The sequence below is a fragment of the Vicia villosa genome, linkage group LG3 (genome assembly GCF_029867415.1).
Source record: "Vicia villosa cultivar HV-30 ecotype Madison, WI linkage group LG3, Vvil1.0, whole genome shotgun sequence".
Classification (NCBI taxonomy): domain Eukaryota; kingdom Viridiplantae; phylum Streptophyta; class Magnoliopsida; order Fabales; family Fabaceae; genus Vicia; species Vicia villosa.
In genome coordinates this window covers 145,007,789-145,022,864 of record NC_081182.1, presented here as the reverse complement: position 1 = coordinate 145,022,864, position 15,076 = coordinate 145,007,789, and the positions used below count along the sequence as shown (strand labels likewise).

The following is a 15,076-nucleotide window of genomic DNA, read 5'->3' as shown; positions in this document are numbered from 1 at the left end:
AGCCAGAGCTCTCATCCAAATTCGATCGTCTCCAGCAAATTTCTGATCCATCTTTGTCAGCTCACAGGTTGTGACCCTTGGTCACTCGTCTTGTCCTCCCCGTAGAGTTCCACGCTCTCTCCAGGACTTCTTCAGCAATTTAGTGCTCCTCCGTTGCTTCCCCAAGCGATGTCCGGATCATGCATCATTCGCATTGCATTCTTTAAGCGTGTAGTTTTTTCCATTATCGGGATACTACTCCATAAAATAACATTCATACATGCATCATGCATAAATCATATCACATTTGTTTCTTTCTACAGGAAAATCATCAAGTTTCAAAATGCCTCCCAGAGAGCAACTCGCCTAGTCATTACAGGCGCTTATCATGATATTGAGATCAGTAGAGGATTGTCAATCCACTTGTTAAAGACATTCCTATTCCCGATGCCCTCAGATCGGTTGAAGATATTTGTTCCTATCCTAATTCCAGTTCAGTTGAAGGAGCCGCCTCCGGATCTCTGTCGATCTTCTGAAGGAGAAAGCCTATTGATGCTTCAGATCAGTTGGAAATATCTATGTCCTGACGAGTTATTTTCGTTCAGAAGAAGACTTGTCTACCCGTTTCTGACATTTCTTTTCCCGGTGCACACAGTTCGGAAGAGATATATGTTCCTATTCCTGATGAATCAGACTTTCAATTGAGGGAACCGCCTCCGGATCTCGTCGATCTTACGAAGGAGCAAGCCACTGATGCCCAGATCAGATGGAAATATCTGCCTGATCGACTTTGTCATTTAGAAGAGGATTGTTCTACTTATTTTCTGGCATCGCGCCTAGATCAGTTTAAAGACTTCCTTTCCCGACGTACACAGTTCGGAAGAGATATTGTTCCTGTCTTGATAAACCAGACTTTCAGTTGAGGGGACCGCCTCCAGATCTCGTCGATCTTACGAAGGAGCAAGCCGCTGATACCCAGATCAGTTGGAATATCTGCCTGATGATTTAATTTCATCAGATGGAGATGTCGCCTTGGTACCCAGACCAGAGATACTTACTACCCGTTGATGCCCAGATCAGCCGGAATATCTCATTTTGATGCCCAGATCGACTTAGACATCTACCCCCGATTCCTGTTCGGAAGACATCTTCTACGTCTGATACCCAGATCATTCGAAGATGTGCCTTCTCTTGATGCCCAGATCAATTGAAGTCTCTTCCCCTGCCTGTGGGGTTACCTGTTCCTTCTTATCGCAAGTTGGAGCTGTTTAATTATCCAAGTCAACTGAAGTTTTTTCTCCCTGCTTGCGGGGTGGTACATTCCTTCTTTTTACAAGATGGGGTCTTTTGTTGATCAAGAGCGCAAATTTTCGAGTTCATCCTGGTATTCAATCTCCTTCCACCTCAACGGCTCGAAACTTTTGTTTCTCACTCGTCAGGTTCAAGAAGTTTGAATAGGGGTGTAGCGGTAAAAATGTGACTCAAGCGTTATCGCGCGCTCGAAGTACAACAAAGTCGCCACTGAACTTTATTTATTCCAAGAAGGAAAAGGGAAAATATCGATAAAACCCACGAATAAAAAAGAAATGGATAAGATGGTCAACGCAGTCAGATTAGGGTTCAGAGTCGGTTAAGCAAAGGGAAGGTGTTAGCACCCCTCACCTCCATCGTACTCGATGGGACCCATTTAGTTAGGTTCGTGTTTGAGTGTTAGCGTAGTGTTTGTGTCTTTTTGCTTATTAATCGAGAAAAGATAAAGAGGATTTTATTATTATGAAAAAAAAGAAAAATATTTTTTATTATTATGAAGAAAAATAAATGATTTTTTTATTATTATGCTCGCCAAGACGTTTGTATCTTGTGCCTACGTATTCCCTAGTGCAATAGGAAAGTCAGAGCAATCGTAGTTCGGGCGAAGAACCACGATAGGTTTGTTGGTTGATTTTAGCGAGAGGTACTCGATCGCTTTCAAATGGAAATACTACGCGCACATGGATATGAGATCACTACAAGAATGGATAACTAAATCAAGAGTGAGACAAGATTTTAGCCAATATCGCATTCGAGTGGAAGATATTCGATCTTCACATGTGGAAGTATGTTCGCATTTGAAATTGAATAAGTGTCTCGTTTATGAAAAGAGATTTTAAGATAAAAAAGCCATAAGGTAAAAAGGGTTTGAATGAAATTGAAGATGCATTTTAAAGGGATGTTTAGTGAACCTTTTGAGCATAGGTGTGCACCTAGCGCGTGTTCACCCATGGTATTCAACAGGAGCGAGTGCCATTGTCACTTGTTATCCAAGTTGGTAAGGAGATCTTTGTGAACGTTTAGCAAAGGAATGAGCATAAGTGTTCACCTAGCGCGTCTTTACCCAAGGTATTCAACAAGAGCGAGCCCCATTGTCACTTGTTGTCCTTGTTAATTAATTTGTTTTGATTCAAAGGGTCAAGGTATTCAAGAGGTGTTCACTTCTTGTCACTTGATCACTTTGATTTGATTAATGTATTTTAATTCAAAAGATCAAGGTATTCAAGAGGTGTTCACTTCTTGTCACTTGATCACTTTGATTTGATTAATGTGTTTTGATTCAAAAGATCAAGGTATTCAAGAGGTGTTCACTTCTTGTCACTTGATCACTTTGATTTGATTAATGTGTTTTGATTCAAAATATCAAGGTATTCAAGAGGTGTTCTCTTCTTGTCACTTGATCACTTTGATTTGATTAATGTATTTTAATTCAAAAGATGAAGGTATTCAAGAGGTGTTCACTTCTTGTCACTTGATCACTTTGATTTGATTAATGTATTTTAATTCAAAAGATCAAGGTATTCAAGAGGTGTTCACTTCTTGTCACCTGATCACTTTTATTTGATTAAGAAAGGTTTTAAAAAAAAGGTGTTAATCCAAAAGAATCGGTACACTTCTTGTCACTCGATCTTTCGGTATGATTTAAAGAATTTTTGTAAAGAAGAAACTCGACGTTGGATCGAGAAAGTATTTGAAACGACTTGGCATTGGACCAAGATTTATTGATTTTTGGATTGAGATTAATCTAATATTTTTTAGTATTTTTAAAGGAGAGAATAAAAATCTAATTAAAAGAACATATTTTTTTGAAATTTTAATACGAAAATAATTTTAATAATAACAACTTTATATATAAAAAAAAAACAAATATTTTTGATGTTTAATAGTTATAAATCAAAACAAAACTACAAGAGCTAACATATACAAATAACTCAAGAAAAGGGTGTGAATAAATAAGAACCACCGGGCTCAAAGAGAGGCCCAAAACAAATTTATAACTAAAAAAAAAAGGTTTTGTGTTTGGACCGGACCGGGTCGGGTCAAGAATGACCCGGATCCGCCCACACACCTGGGTTTTGTTGGAAAACCCTAAAAAAAAATGAAAGGGGCAGCTGCGCCTCTCACTTTCCACATTCACGTTTTGTCCTCTCTCTGCCTCACAAAATCTCACAGCATCCTCTCTCGATCTCACTCAACAATATCTCTGCCTTTTCCAAACTCAAACAACAATATCAAATCAAAAATCAAAGTTCCTCTCCCAAAATCTCTCCATCACCTCTTTCGACAAACAACTTATTCATCTCTCTGTTTCTAAACATCACGAGAAAACCACAGTTTGAAGCTCTCAGTTTTAACGAAAATTATTTCCGAAAAAGACGCACAAGATAGCAATCATCAACATCCATCGGTTTTTTTTATTCTTAAAATCAAATCCAGCTTTGAAATCAACCACAAATCAAACAAGTATTCAAATCAAGACTCATAAATCGGAACGAAATCCTACAGACTCATCCAATTGGCGGTTTAAACAAGTGATACTAGCAAATAAACATTCATCTGAGCAATTTCAAATAAAGAAAAGTCAAGAGCGTTACCGACTCTGAGTGTTCTCAGAGTTGACGAATCCCAATCGAATTCAATTCCTCTTTTCTCTGACTTTCTCTGCTACTTCTGATGCGTCGGCGTCGGAGCTGCTTAGCTGATTATGGAGTTGCATCGGATGCGTGTTGGTTGCTTCTGCGTTGAAGTTGCTGGTGGTGTTTTGGTTTTGAGCTGAAGGTAATTTGAAAATTATTGAAAGGGTGAAGTTGCTCCGAGTTTTGAGCAGAGATGGAGGAAGTTCTTGCTCTTGCAATCTCGGCAGAGTTTTTTTTTACTATTTTTCTTCCTCCCCTTGGTCTGTTGTGGAACTGTGTTTATATAGAGTTGATGTTTTCAAACAACACTTGTTCACTAAGTTTCTCATGAACATTTTTGTATCTTCTGCATTTTCTTTTTCTTTGTAGCAGGTGTGGTTTGAACAAAATGGTGATAATTTTGGATCATTGTGTTTGGCATGGTATAGTGCAGAAATTTGGACACATTATGCAGAGATATGGAGCAGGATTTTGGACACATTCTTTTGGCATACAGGTTATGAGGGAGCAGGATTTTGGACACATTCTTTTGGCATACAGGTTATGAGATGATGGTGATGTGTGATGCGTGGGAAAGAGAAAGATGAAGAAGGACTTTTTTTTTTGTTTGACCATTTTGTTTTGTTTTAATGGGCTTTAGTAAAAAAAAGAGAATGGGCCTAAACAATTAAAAAAGACTTAAGTTTTTATATATTTTTTTTATCTATTCATTCTTTTATTAATAACTCTAAATTTAACTAAATCTAAAAAAATAATAATAACAATAACAAAAATAAAACTTATAATAATATTAAAATTAAAACTAATGACTAAAATGAAAAGGTAAACAAAATCGAGAAATATGCAAGAAATGCGACGATATAATGCAAATGAAATACGAATGCGATAATATGAAATGAATGAAATATGTGGGCCAAAAATTTGGGTGCGACAAGGGGCAACTGTTGCACCCCAAAATTTGCCCTCTTTATTTGAGCCATAAGTTATTAACGACGTTTATTTCATCGTTTGAAAAGGGAATAAAAATAATAAAGAGTTCTTGCGGTTTTAAGGAAGTGCGACGCGAAGAATGGTTTTCACTCTCTCTCTTCATTCGTCTCTCTCTCTCTCTCTTTGCATTCATCGCATAAACCCTAGTTTGTGTCTGAAACTTAGCATTTCATCATGAATCCTTCAAGTTCCTCAAACCAAGCAGAAGAAATGTCTTCCACTCAACTGGTTTTCAGCAAGCATAGGTATGCTCCATTGAAGACCTGTTCCATTCCTCCATCGGAAATGGAAGTTCTTTGTGAGTCCTCAGTGGATTTTGAGAATCTGAAAGCATATGGTTTCAAACCTGATGCAAAGATTATGGCACAAGGATGGACAAACTATCTTGATAGATTGGTTGGACCAATTTATCCGGCTCTTGTGAAAGACTTCTGGGCTCATGCAATCGTTACTCCAACTGCTATCATCTCCTTCGTGTTAGGGCATGAAGTTGTGATAACTGAGAAGTTGATCAGGAAGCTGTACAACTTGGATGATGAAGAAGGATGCGCTGGTCCTCTTCATGCCAGAGTTAGTTGGCTACAGGTTGAAAAACAAATATCGTTTGCTACCGGTATTGAATCTCATAAAACTGGTACATTGAGGGCGTTCTACCAAGTCTGGGCTGAGATTATTCTGGGTTCTCTCCATTGTAACGCCCATAAACGTGTTTTTCTGATTAATTGTGATGTTTGCTACATTTTTCTAAATTTTACCATTTTTGAGTCGAGTCAGTCGGTAAATATTAATTATGCTAATATTTTACTTATTACTTTCCATGTGTGAAATTATTATGTTTTGGGTGTTAATTGGTTAGAATTAATGTTTAGTGACATTTGGGCCAAAATTAGAATTAATGAGAGTTAAGAGGGTGGAAATGATAAGTAGAGAAATAGAAAGAGATATAGAGAGAAAAAGAGATATTTTGAGATATTTTGGGAAAGAAAGAAAGAGAGCTTGTGAAGAGAAGAGAAAGAAGAGAAAAACAAAGAGAAGAAGAGAAGTGTAGGAATCCAAACCAAGCTAGAGCCAAGAATCTAACCAAGGTAAGGGGGATGAATCTAGTTTATCTTGATTGTATGGTTCTTATAGCTTTGTGTGTTTTGTTCTTGTTCTTGCTCTTTTCTAAGCTTGATCAACAATGGTAAATTGGGTGTTTTGTGAGCTTTGAAGTTATAAACTTGATTTTGTGGTGTGTATGTGTACTATGATGATAGATATTCCCATGGATCATGTTTGTTTTTCATTTCCCCATGTTTTCTTGCTCATGAAGAAATTGTTAGGTTATTGACATTTAGTGAGTGAGCCATGGATCATTGATTGATAGAGTGAATATATGGCATGTATGGGTTGTGTAGGATGTGTAGGGAAGCTTATTTGAGGTTTTGAGAGGATTGGATGGGGTTTTGCAGGTCTGTAACAGAACTGATTTTTCTAGGTTTACGCAGGTCCGCTGAGCGGAGGGGGTCCGCTGAGCGGAGGTCCTTTTGCAGGAAAATCTCTGTGAAGGTCCGCTGAGCGGAGGTTCTGTATTTTTGTTTGATGATTCCCTGTCTGGGTCCGCTGAGCGGAGCTCAAGCAGACTGTGCGAAATTTTGTTTTCCAAACTTCGTTTTGTTGTATCTTTTGAACCGTAGGTCGTTTCTACGCGCCGTTTGAAGTATTATGAGAACCCTTTAGTATGCTTTATGATAAGGAGGGGTGTGTTGGTGGTTGAATGAATTTTTCATAAATGTATTTTTGTGAAACGATATTTGCTAATCAAGTATGTTTTGACGGTATATGTGTGCTGTGTGAATATGAACGCCTGAGTGGCAATTTTGATGATGTATCCGTGTGGAATAATATAACCGGTGTGATGTAGATATGTGACCGAGTTATATTGTTGTTGTTGTTGTTATGTAATTGAGTCGTTTGTATGCACAGCATGACATTTCATTACGTTAATGGCGGAATGCTATTAACAGGGGGCCTGAATTGGCAATTATTACCAGTGGGAGCTTAGTGCTCGGTAAAAAGGTGTATTTGCCCGAGTGGCAAGAGGTCATCAGTGGGGGCTAGATGCTCGATGACGGTTAGTCGTAGCTTACTGCTCGACAAAGGTGTATTTTCCTGAGGGAAAGAAGTCCCAGCATAATGATCGGCAAGGTGTATTTGTCATAATGACAAGGAGGAGTTTTACTCCGGATTTGGTACCACATGCATACGCATAGTCGAGTCTCATTCATCATCGTCAGTCTTTATAATTTATGTTATCATTCATGTACCGCATTACTTATATATTGACTATGGATGAATTAATTGATTATCTTGTTATATGATTCTTAATGATATTTGTGGGCATTACTATATTGATCATGATTTAATTATGAATTATATTCTCACCCTTCTGCCTTAATGTTACCTACTCGTGGGTAATGTGCAGGTGATCCGCAAGTGTAGGTGCTCTCTTTGTAGTCGTCCGTTTTGGTGTCGTCCGCTCATGATACGTAACACCTAGGGGGGGATCGAACACTTATTTTGTAGATAATGCTTATAGGATCCTTTTGATGTATATTTGATCCTTTAGATGCATTCGTATTATGTATTTTGGATACCTTCTCATGCGATGTATTTTGGAAGAATGTTGTGGATATTTTGTTTACCGATGCATTTATATAAGTGTGAATACATTCAGGTGTTTATGGGAATCTTTCCTCTTTGATTAATTGTGTTACGCATCTTTTGCGAGTATGTTATGTTTGGTTACGTGGTTACTTAAGTGTAACGCCCTAATTGTTTTTATGAATTTAATTTTTATACTCTGATATTTGTACCTATATGCCTGGGTAGAATTGGGGTGTTACATTAGTGGTATCAGAGCGGGTCGGTCTTGTCCGACCAAGTGTCGTGTCGTTTGGTCTAACAATTCTTGTGTTATTTTTTGGGCTTACTTCTCTTGGTGTTATTGTGAAGTTTAGAGATGGCTGGACGTAATGACGCTGCTATTGCTGCTGCATTGCAAGCTATGGCTGAAGCTATGCATACGGATGAGAATGCAAGGTCTCGGAGTTTAGCGACTTTCCAGAGGGAGAATCCTCCTGTGTTTAAGGGAACGCATGACCCCGAGGGAGCCTTGACTTGGATGAAGGAGATGGAGAGGATATTTCGTGTGATGGATTGCACGCAAGAGCAGAAAGTCAGGTATGGCATTCATCATTTAGCTGTGGAGGCTGATGATTGGTGGCTGGAGACTTTGGCAAGGTTAGAAGCAACCGGTGAAGAGATTTCCTGGACGGTGTTCAAGAGGGAGTTTTTGAGGAAGTATTATCCGGAGGATGTCCGTGGAAAGAAAGAGACTGAGTTTCTGGCTTTGGTTCAAGGCAGCATGTCTGTGTCTGAATATGCGGCAAAGTTTAATGAACTTGTGAAATTCTAACCGCACTTTGTTGGTAAGGGAGCAGAATTTTCTAAGTGCATTAAGTTCCAGAATGGGTTACGTTCTGATATCAAGAAGGCGGTAGGTTATCAGAAGATTCGAGTGTTTCCAGATTTGGTGGACAGCTGTAGGATTTATGATGAGGATAATAATGCTCATCATAAGGTGATTAATGAAAAGAGGAACAAAGGTCCGCAGAATCGTGGGACGCCGTATGATGGAGGGAAGGGTAAGCAAAAGATGAATTATGGACCAAGGTTTAGTGGGGGAGATGCTCCTGCTAAGATTGTATGTTTTAAGTGTGGTAAACCTGGCCACAAAAGTAATGTCTGCTTTAGTGACGCAAAGAAATGTTTCAAGTGTGGAAGGGTAGGACATGTGTCATCCGACTGTGCGTCCAAGGGAGTTGTGTGTTTTAATTGTGGTGAAGAGGAACACATGAACGGTCAATGTCAGAAGAAGAAAGTTCAAGCTGGTGGGAAGGTGTTTGCTTTGGCTGGAACTCAGACGGACAAGGGTGATCGACTGATCAGAGGTACTTGTTTTATTAATGGCATTTCTTTAATTGCTATTATTAATACGGGTGCTTCGCATTGTTTTATAGCCGATGATTGTGTTAAAAGATTAGGTCTTGTTTTATCTGACCTGGGTGGTGAGATGGTTATCGATTTACCAGCAATGGGGTCGGTGACTACTTCTTTAGTTTGTAAGAATTGTCCGGTATCAATCTTCGGTAAGGACTTTACTGTTGATTTGATTTGTTTGTCGATGAACGAGTTAGACGTGGTTCTGGGAATGGATTGGTTGATGAATAATCGTGTCCATATCGATTGTTATCATAAGTTGGTGAGGTTTCCATTTCTTGAGAAGGATGTGGAATTTGATGTCTTATCTACCAAGGAGTTGAATCGACTGTTAGGAGATGGGGCACAATTGTTTGGTGTGTTTGCATCGTTGACTGTGGAGAGTCGAGCTGCAGTTGGGGATTTTCCAGTAGTGCGAGAATTTCCCGAAGTGTTTCCTGAAGACTTTTCTGATGTGCCGCCAAGGAGAGAGGTGGAGTTTTCCATAGATCTAGTTCCTGGTACGAGGCCTGTTTCTATGGCGCCATATAGAATGTCGGCATCAGAGTTAGTGGAATTAAAGAAACAATTGGAAGAGTTGCTAGCAAAACATTTTGTGAGGCCTAGTGTTTCACCATAGGGAGCTCCAGTTTTGTTGGTAAAGAAGAAGGATGGAAGCATGAGGTTGTGTATTGATTATCGCCAGTTGAACAAGGTGACAATTAAGAATAAGTATCCGCTTCCTAGGATTGACGACTTGATGGATCAGTTGGTGGGAGCCAGTGTGTTTAGCAAGATTGATTTAAGATCTGGTTACCATCAGATTCGGGTGAAGGAGGAAGATATTCAGAAGACTGCGTTTAGGACTCGGTACAGGCATTATGAGTTTTTGGTGATGCCGTTCGGAGTTTCTAATGCACCTGGTGTGTTTATGGAGTATATGAATCGCATATTCCATGATCAGTTGGATAAGTTTGTTGTGGTCTTCATAGATGACATCTTGATTTATTCTAAGTCTCCGGAAGAGCATGAGGAGCATTTGCGTGTTGTGCTACAGGTTTTGAGGGAGAAGCAGTTGTATGCTAAGTTATCCAAGTGCGAGTTCTGGTTATCAGAGGTGAGTTTTCTTGGTCATGTGATTTCAGGTAACGGGATTGCAGTGGATCCATCCAAGGTAGATGCGGTGCTACAATGGGAGGTTCCGAGATCGGTTACTGAGATCAGAAGCTTCTTAGGTTTGGCGGGTTATTACCAAAGATTCATAGAAGGCTTTTCGAAGTTGGCACTTCCGTTAACTCAGCTTACTTGCAAGGGTAAGACGTTTATTTGGGACATAGTTTGTGAAAGGAATTTTGAAGAGTTGAAGAGAAGGTTGACTTCAGCTCCGGTTTTGGTTTTACCTGATCCTGAGGAACCGTTTGTGGTGTATTGTGATGCATCGCATATGGGGTTAGGTGGTGTTTTGATGCAGGAAGGTAAGGTGGTGGCTTACGCTTCGAGGCAGTTAAGGATTCATGAGAAGAATTATCCCACTCATGATTTAGAGTTAGCAGCGGTGGTTTTTGCATTAAAGATTTGGAGGCATTATCTCTACGGTGCAAGGTTCGAGGTCTTTAGTGATCATAAGAGTTTGAAATACTTATTTGATCAGAAAGAGTTGAACATGAGACAACGTAGGTGGTTGGAATTCTTGAAGGACTATGACTTTAGCTTGAATTACCATCCTGGTAAAGCTAATGTGGTTGCCGATGCTTTGAGTCGGAAATCTTTGCATATGTCCGCTATGATGGCGGAGGAGTGGGAACTTTTGGAGCAGTTTCGTGATCTTAGTTTAGTATGTGAATTGACGCCAGGTAGTGTGAAGATGGGTATGTTGAAAGTGACGAATGATTTTCTGTCGACCGTTAGCGAGAGACAGAAAATGGATGTGAAACTTGTTGATTTGTTTATGGTGGCAAATCAAAGTGATGATGGCGACTTCAGAGTGGATGGTCAGGGTGTTTTGAGATTCCGTGGTCGAATTTGTGTACCTGATGATTCCGAGCTGAAAAAGATGATTTTAGAGGAAGGTCACAGAAGCAGTTTGAGTATTCATCCGGGAGCCAATAAGATGTATCAGGATTTGAAGAAGATCTTTTGGTGGTCTGGTTTGAAAAGGGATGTGGCTCAGTTTGTGTATGCGTGTTTGGTATGTCAGAAGTCAAAAGTGGAGCATCAGCGTCCTGCAGGGTTGTTGCAACCGTTGGATATTCCAGAGTGGAAATGGGATAGTATTTCTATGGACTTTGTGACGAGTTTACCAAATACTGTGAGAGGTTTCGATGCGGTTTGGGTGATTGTTGATAGGTTGACAAAGTCTGCTCACTTTATTCCTATTAACATCACTTTTCCAGTTGCGAAGTTGGCTGAGATTTATATCAAGGTGATTGTGAAACTACATGGTATACCGTTGAGTATTGTGTCGGATAGAGATCCAAGGTTCACATCAGATTTTTGGAAAGGTTTGCAAGAGGCTCTAGGTTCTAAGTTGAGGTTGAGTTCGGCTTATCATCCTTAGACAGACTGTCAGACCGAAAGGACTATTCAATCGTTAGAAGACTTGTTGAGGGCATGTGTTCTAGAGAAGGGAGGTTTGTGGGATACTTATCTTCCGTTGATAGAATTCACTTACAACAACAGTTTTCATTCTAGTATCGAAATGGCACCTTTTGAAGCGCTATATGGTCGTAAGTGTAGAACTCCATTGTGTTGGTTTGAATCGGGCGAGAGTGTGGTACTCGGACCTAAAATAGTAAGAGAGACTACAGAGAAGGTGAAACTTATTCGTGAGAAGATGAGAAGTTCACAGAGTAGGAAAAAGAGTTATCATGACAAGTGAAGGAAAGATTTGGAATTCCAAGCCGGTGATCATGTATTCTTAAGAGTTACACCTATGACTGGTGTTGGACGAGCTTTGAAATCGAGTAAGCTTACTCCGCGTTTCATTGGTCCTTATCAAATATCGGAGCGAGTTGGCAAAGTTGCGTATCGGGTGGCGTTACCGCCAAGTCTTGCTAATCTGCACGATTGTATTCCATGTGTCTCAATTGAGGAGATACATTGCGGATCCGTCCCATGTGATTCAGATGGATGATGTGCAAGTGCGTGAGAACCTGACGGTTGAGACGATACCGGTGCGTATTGAGGATCGTGAGACTAAGACTCTGCGAGGCAAGGAGATCGTCTTGGTGAAAGTCGTATGGTTAAGTGCGGCAGGTGAGAGTTTGACCTGGGAGTTAGAGAGCAAGATGCGAGACTCCTATCCTGAGTTGTTTGTAGCAGGCAATCTTTATTTTCGAGGACGAAAATCTTTTAAGTGGGGGAGGGTTGTAACGCCCATAAATGTGTTTTTCTGATTAATTGTGATGTTTGCTACATTTTCCTAAATTTTACCGTTTTTAAGTCGAGACAGTCGGTAAATATTAATTATGCTAATATTTTACTTATTACTTTCCATGTGTGAAATTATTATGTTTTGGGTGTTAATTGGTTAGAATTAATGTTTAGTGACATTTGGGCCAAAATTAGAATTAATGAGAGTTAAGAGGGTGAAAATGATAAGTAGAGAAATAGAAAGAGATATAGAGAGAAAAAGAGATATTTTGAGATATTTTGGGAAAGAAAGAAAGAGAGCTTGTGAAGAGAAGAGAAAGAAGAGAAAAACAAAGAGAAGAAGAGAAGTGTAGGAATCCAAACCAAGCTAGAGCCAAGAATCTAACCAAGGTAAGGGGGATGAATCTAGTTTATCTTGATTGTATGGTTCTTATAGTTTTGTGTGTTTTGTTCTTGTTCTTGCTCTTTTCTAAGCTTGATCAACAATGGTAAATTGGGTGTTTTGTGAGCTTTGAAGTTATAAACTTGATTTTGTGGTGTGTATGTGTACTATGATGATAGATATTCCCATGGATCATGTTTGTTTTTCATTTCTCCATGTTTTCTTGCTCATGAAGAAATTGTTAGGTTATTGACATTTAGTGAGTGAGCCATGGATCATTGATTGATAGAGTGAATATATGGCATGTATGGGTTGTGTAGGATGTGTAGGGAAGCTTATTTGAGGTTTTGAGAGGATTGGATGGGGTTTTGCAGGTCTGTAACAGAACTGATTTTTCTAGGTTTACGCAGGTCCGCTGAGCGGAGGGGGTCCGCTGAGCGGAGGTCCTTTTGCAGGAAAATCTCTGTGAAGGTCCGCTGAGCGGAGGTTCTGTATTTTTGTTTGATGATTCCCTGTCTGGGTCCGCTGAGCGGAGCTCAAGCGGACTGTGCGAAATTTTGTTTTCTAAACTTCGTTTTGTTGTATCTTTTGAACCGTAGGTCGTTTCTACGCGCGGTTTGAAGTATTATGAGAACCCTTGAGTATGCTTTATGATAAGGAGGGGTGTGTTGGTGGTTGAATGAATTTTTCATAAATGTATTTTTGTGAAACGATATTTTCTAATCAAGTATGTTTTGACGGTATATGTGTGCTGTGTGAATATGAACGCCTGAGTGGCAATTTTGATGATGTATCCGTGTGGAATAATATAACCGGTGTGATGTAGATATGTGACCGAGTTATATTGTTGTTGTTGTTGTTATGTAATTGAATCGTTTGTATGCACAGCATGACATTTCATTACATTAATGGCAGAATGCTATTAACAGGTGGCCTGAATTGGCAATTATTACCAGTGGGAGCTTAGTGCTCGGTAAAAAGGTGTATTTGCCCGAGTGGCAAGAGGTCATCAGTGGGGGCTAGATGCTCGATGACGGTTAGTCGTAGCTTACTGCTCGACAAAGGTGTATTTTCCTGAGGGAAAGAAGTCCCAGCATAATGATCGGCAAGGTGTATTTGTCATAATGACAAGGAGGAGTTTTACTCCGGATTTGGTACCACATGCATACGCATAGTCGAGTCTCATTCATCATCGTCAGTATTTATAATTTATGTTATCATTCATGTACCGCATTACTTATATATTGACTATGGTTGACTTATTGGATTATCTTGTTATATGATTCTTAATGATATTTGTGGGCATTACTATATTGATCATGCTTTCATTATGAATTATATTCTCACCCTTCTGCCTTAATGTTACCTACTCGTGGGTAATGTGCAGGTGATCCGCAAGTGTAGGTGCTCTCTTTGTAGTCGTCCGTTTTGGTGTCGTCCGCTCGTGATACGTAACACCTAGGGGGGGATCGAACACTTATTTTGTAGATAATGCTTATAGGATCCTTTTGATGTATATTTGATCCTTTAGATGCATTCGTATTATGTATTTTGGATACCTTCTCATGTGATGTATTTTGGAAGAATGTTGTGGATATTTTGTTTACCGATGCATTTATATAAGTGTGAATACATTCAGGTGTTTGTGGGAATCTTTCCTCTTTGATTAATTGTGTTACGCATCTTTTGCGAGTATGTTATGTTTGGTTACGTGGTTACTTAAGTGTAACGCCCTAATTGTTTTTATGAATTTAATTTTTATACTCTGATATTTGTACCTATATGCTTGGGTAGAATTGGGGTGTTACATTCTCCATCACAGAAGAAGATCGTTCTCCTCCTCTTACATCAGTCCTGATCACAAATATACTCTCTTCTACATTGGAAGAAGAATTGAACTCAACTTCTCCAACATTCTCTTTCAGAATCTGAAGATGGCTATTGAAGAGTCAAGAGATGAAGAACGTGAGAAGTATCCTCATCTTCAAAGAAAGGCTATTCCTTACGCCAGAATGATTTCAGACATTCTGATAGAAAGTGATTTGATGGACTCTCTAAAGACTATTGGGACGTCTAATTTCTTTAGAGTCACCCAGGGTCATATCTTCAATGGTTTTGATCTGCTAAGAATGGAACTTATCAAGGAGATAACTTCTGTTCCTTTTGTCTTCCCAGATATTCTGACCAGAAGAATTCCAGTTGAAGGCTTTGCTACCTTGTTCCAAGCAGAACTTCACAAGGCTGTTAAGCAATACTTGGAAGCTTCTGTAAGAACCCAATCTTCTGTTGATCTTGCGTGGATCCGTGGAAGAGTGCTTCCTTCTCAAGCTGACCTTCAGAAGAAGGATCAGAAGAAGCAAGAAGCAAGGCTGAAGAGAAAGGCTGT

General features: G+C 39.5%; 1 long non-coding RNA gene across 1 annotated transcript; it reads left to right on the top strand.

Annotated features, from left to right (window-relative positions):
• Positions 1-3,931: 3,931 nt before the first annotated feature.
• Positions 3,932-4,873, top strand: LOC131662486 (uncharacterized). Its single transcript, XR_009301615.1, has 2 exons — positions 3,932-4,068; positions 4,299-4,873. It is a non-coding gene; the product is annotated as an uncharacterized LOC131662486 (long non-coding RNA).
• Positions 4,874-15,076: the final 10,203 nt, after the last annotated feature.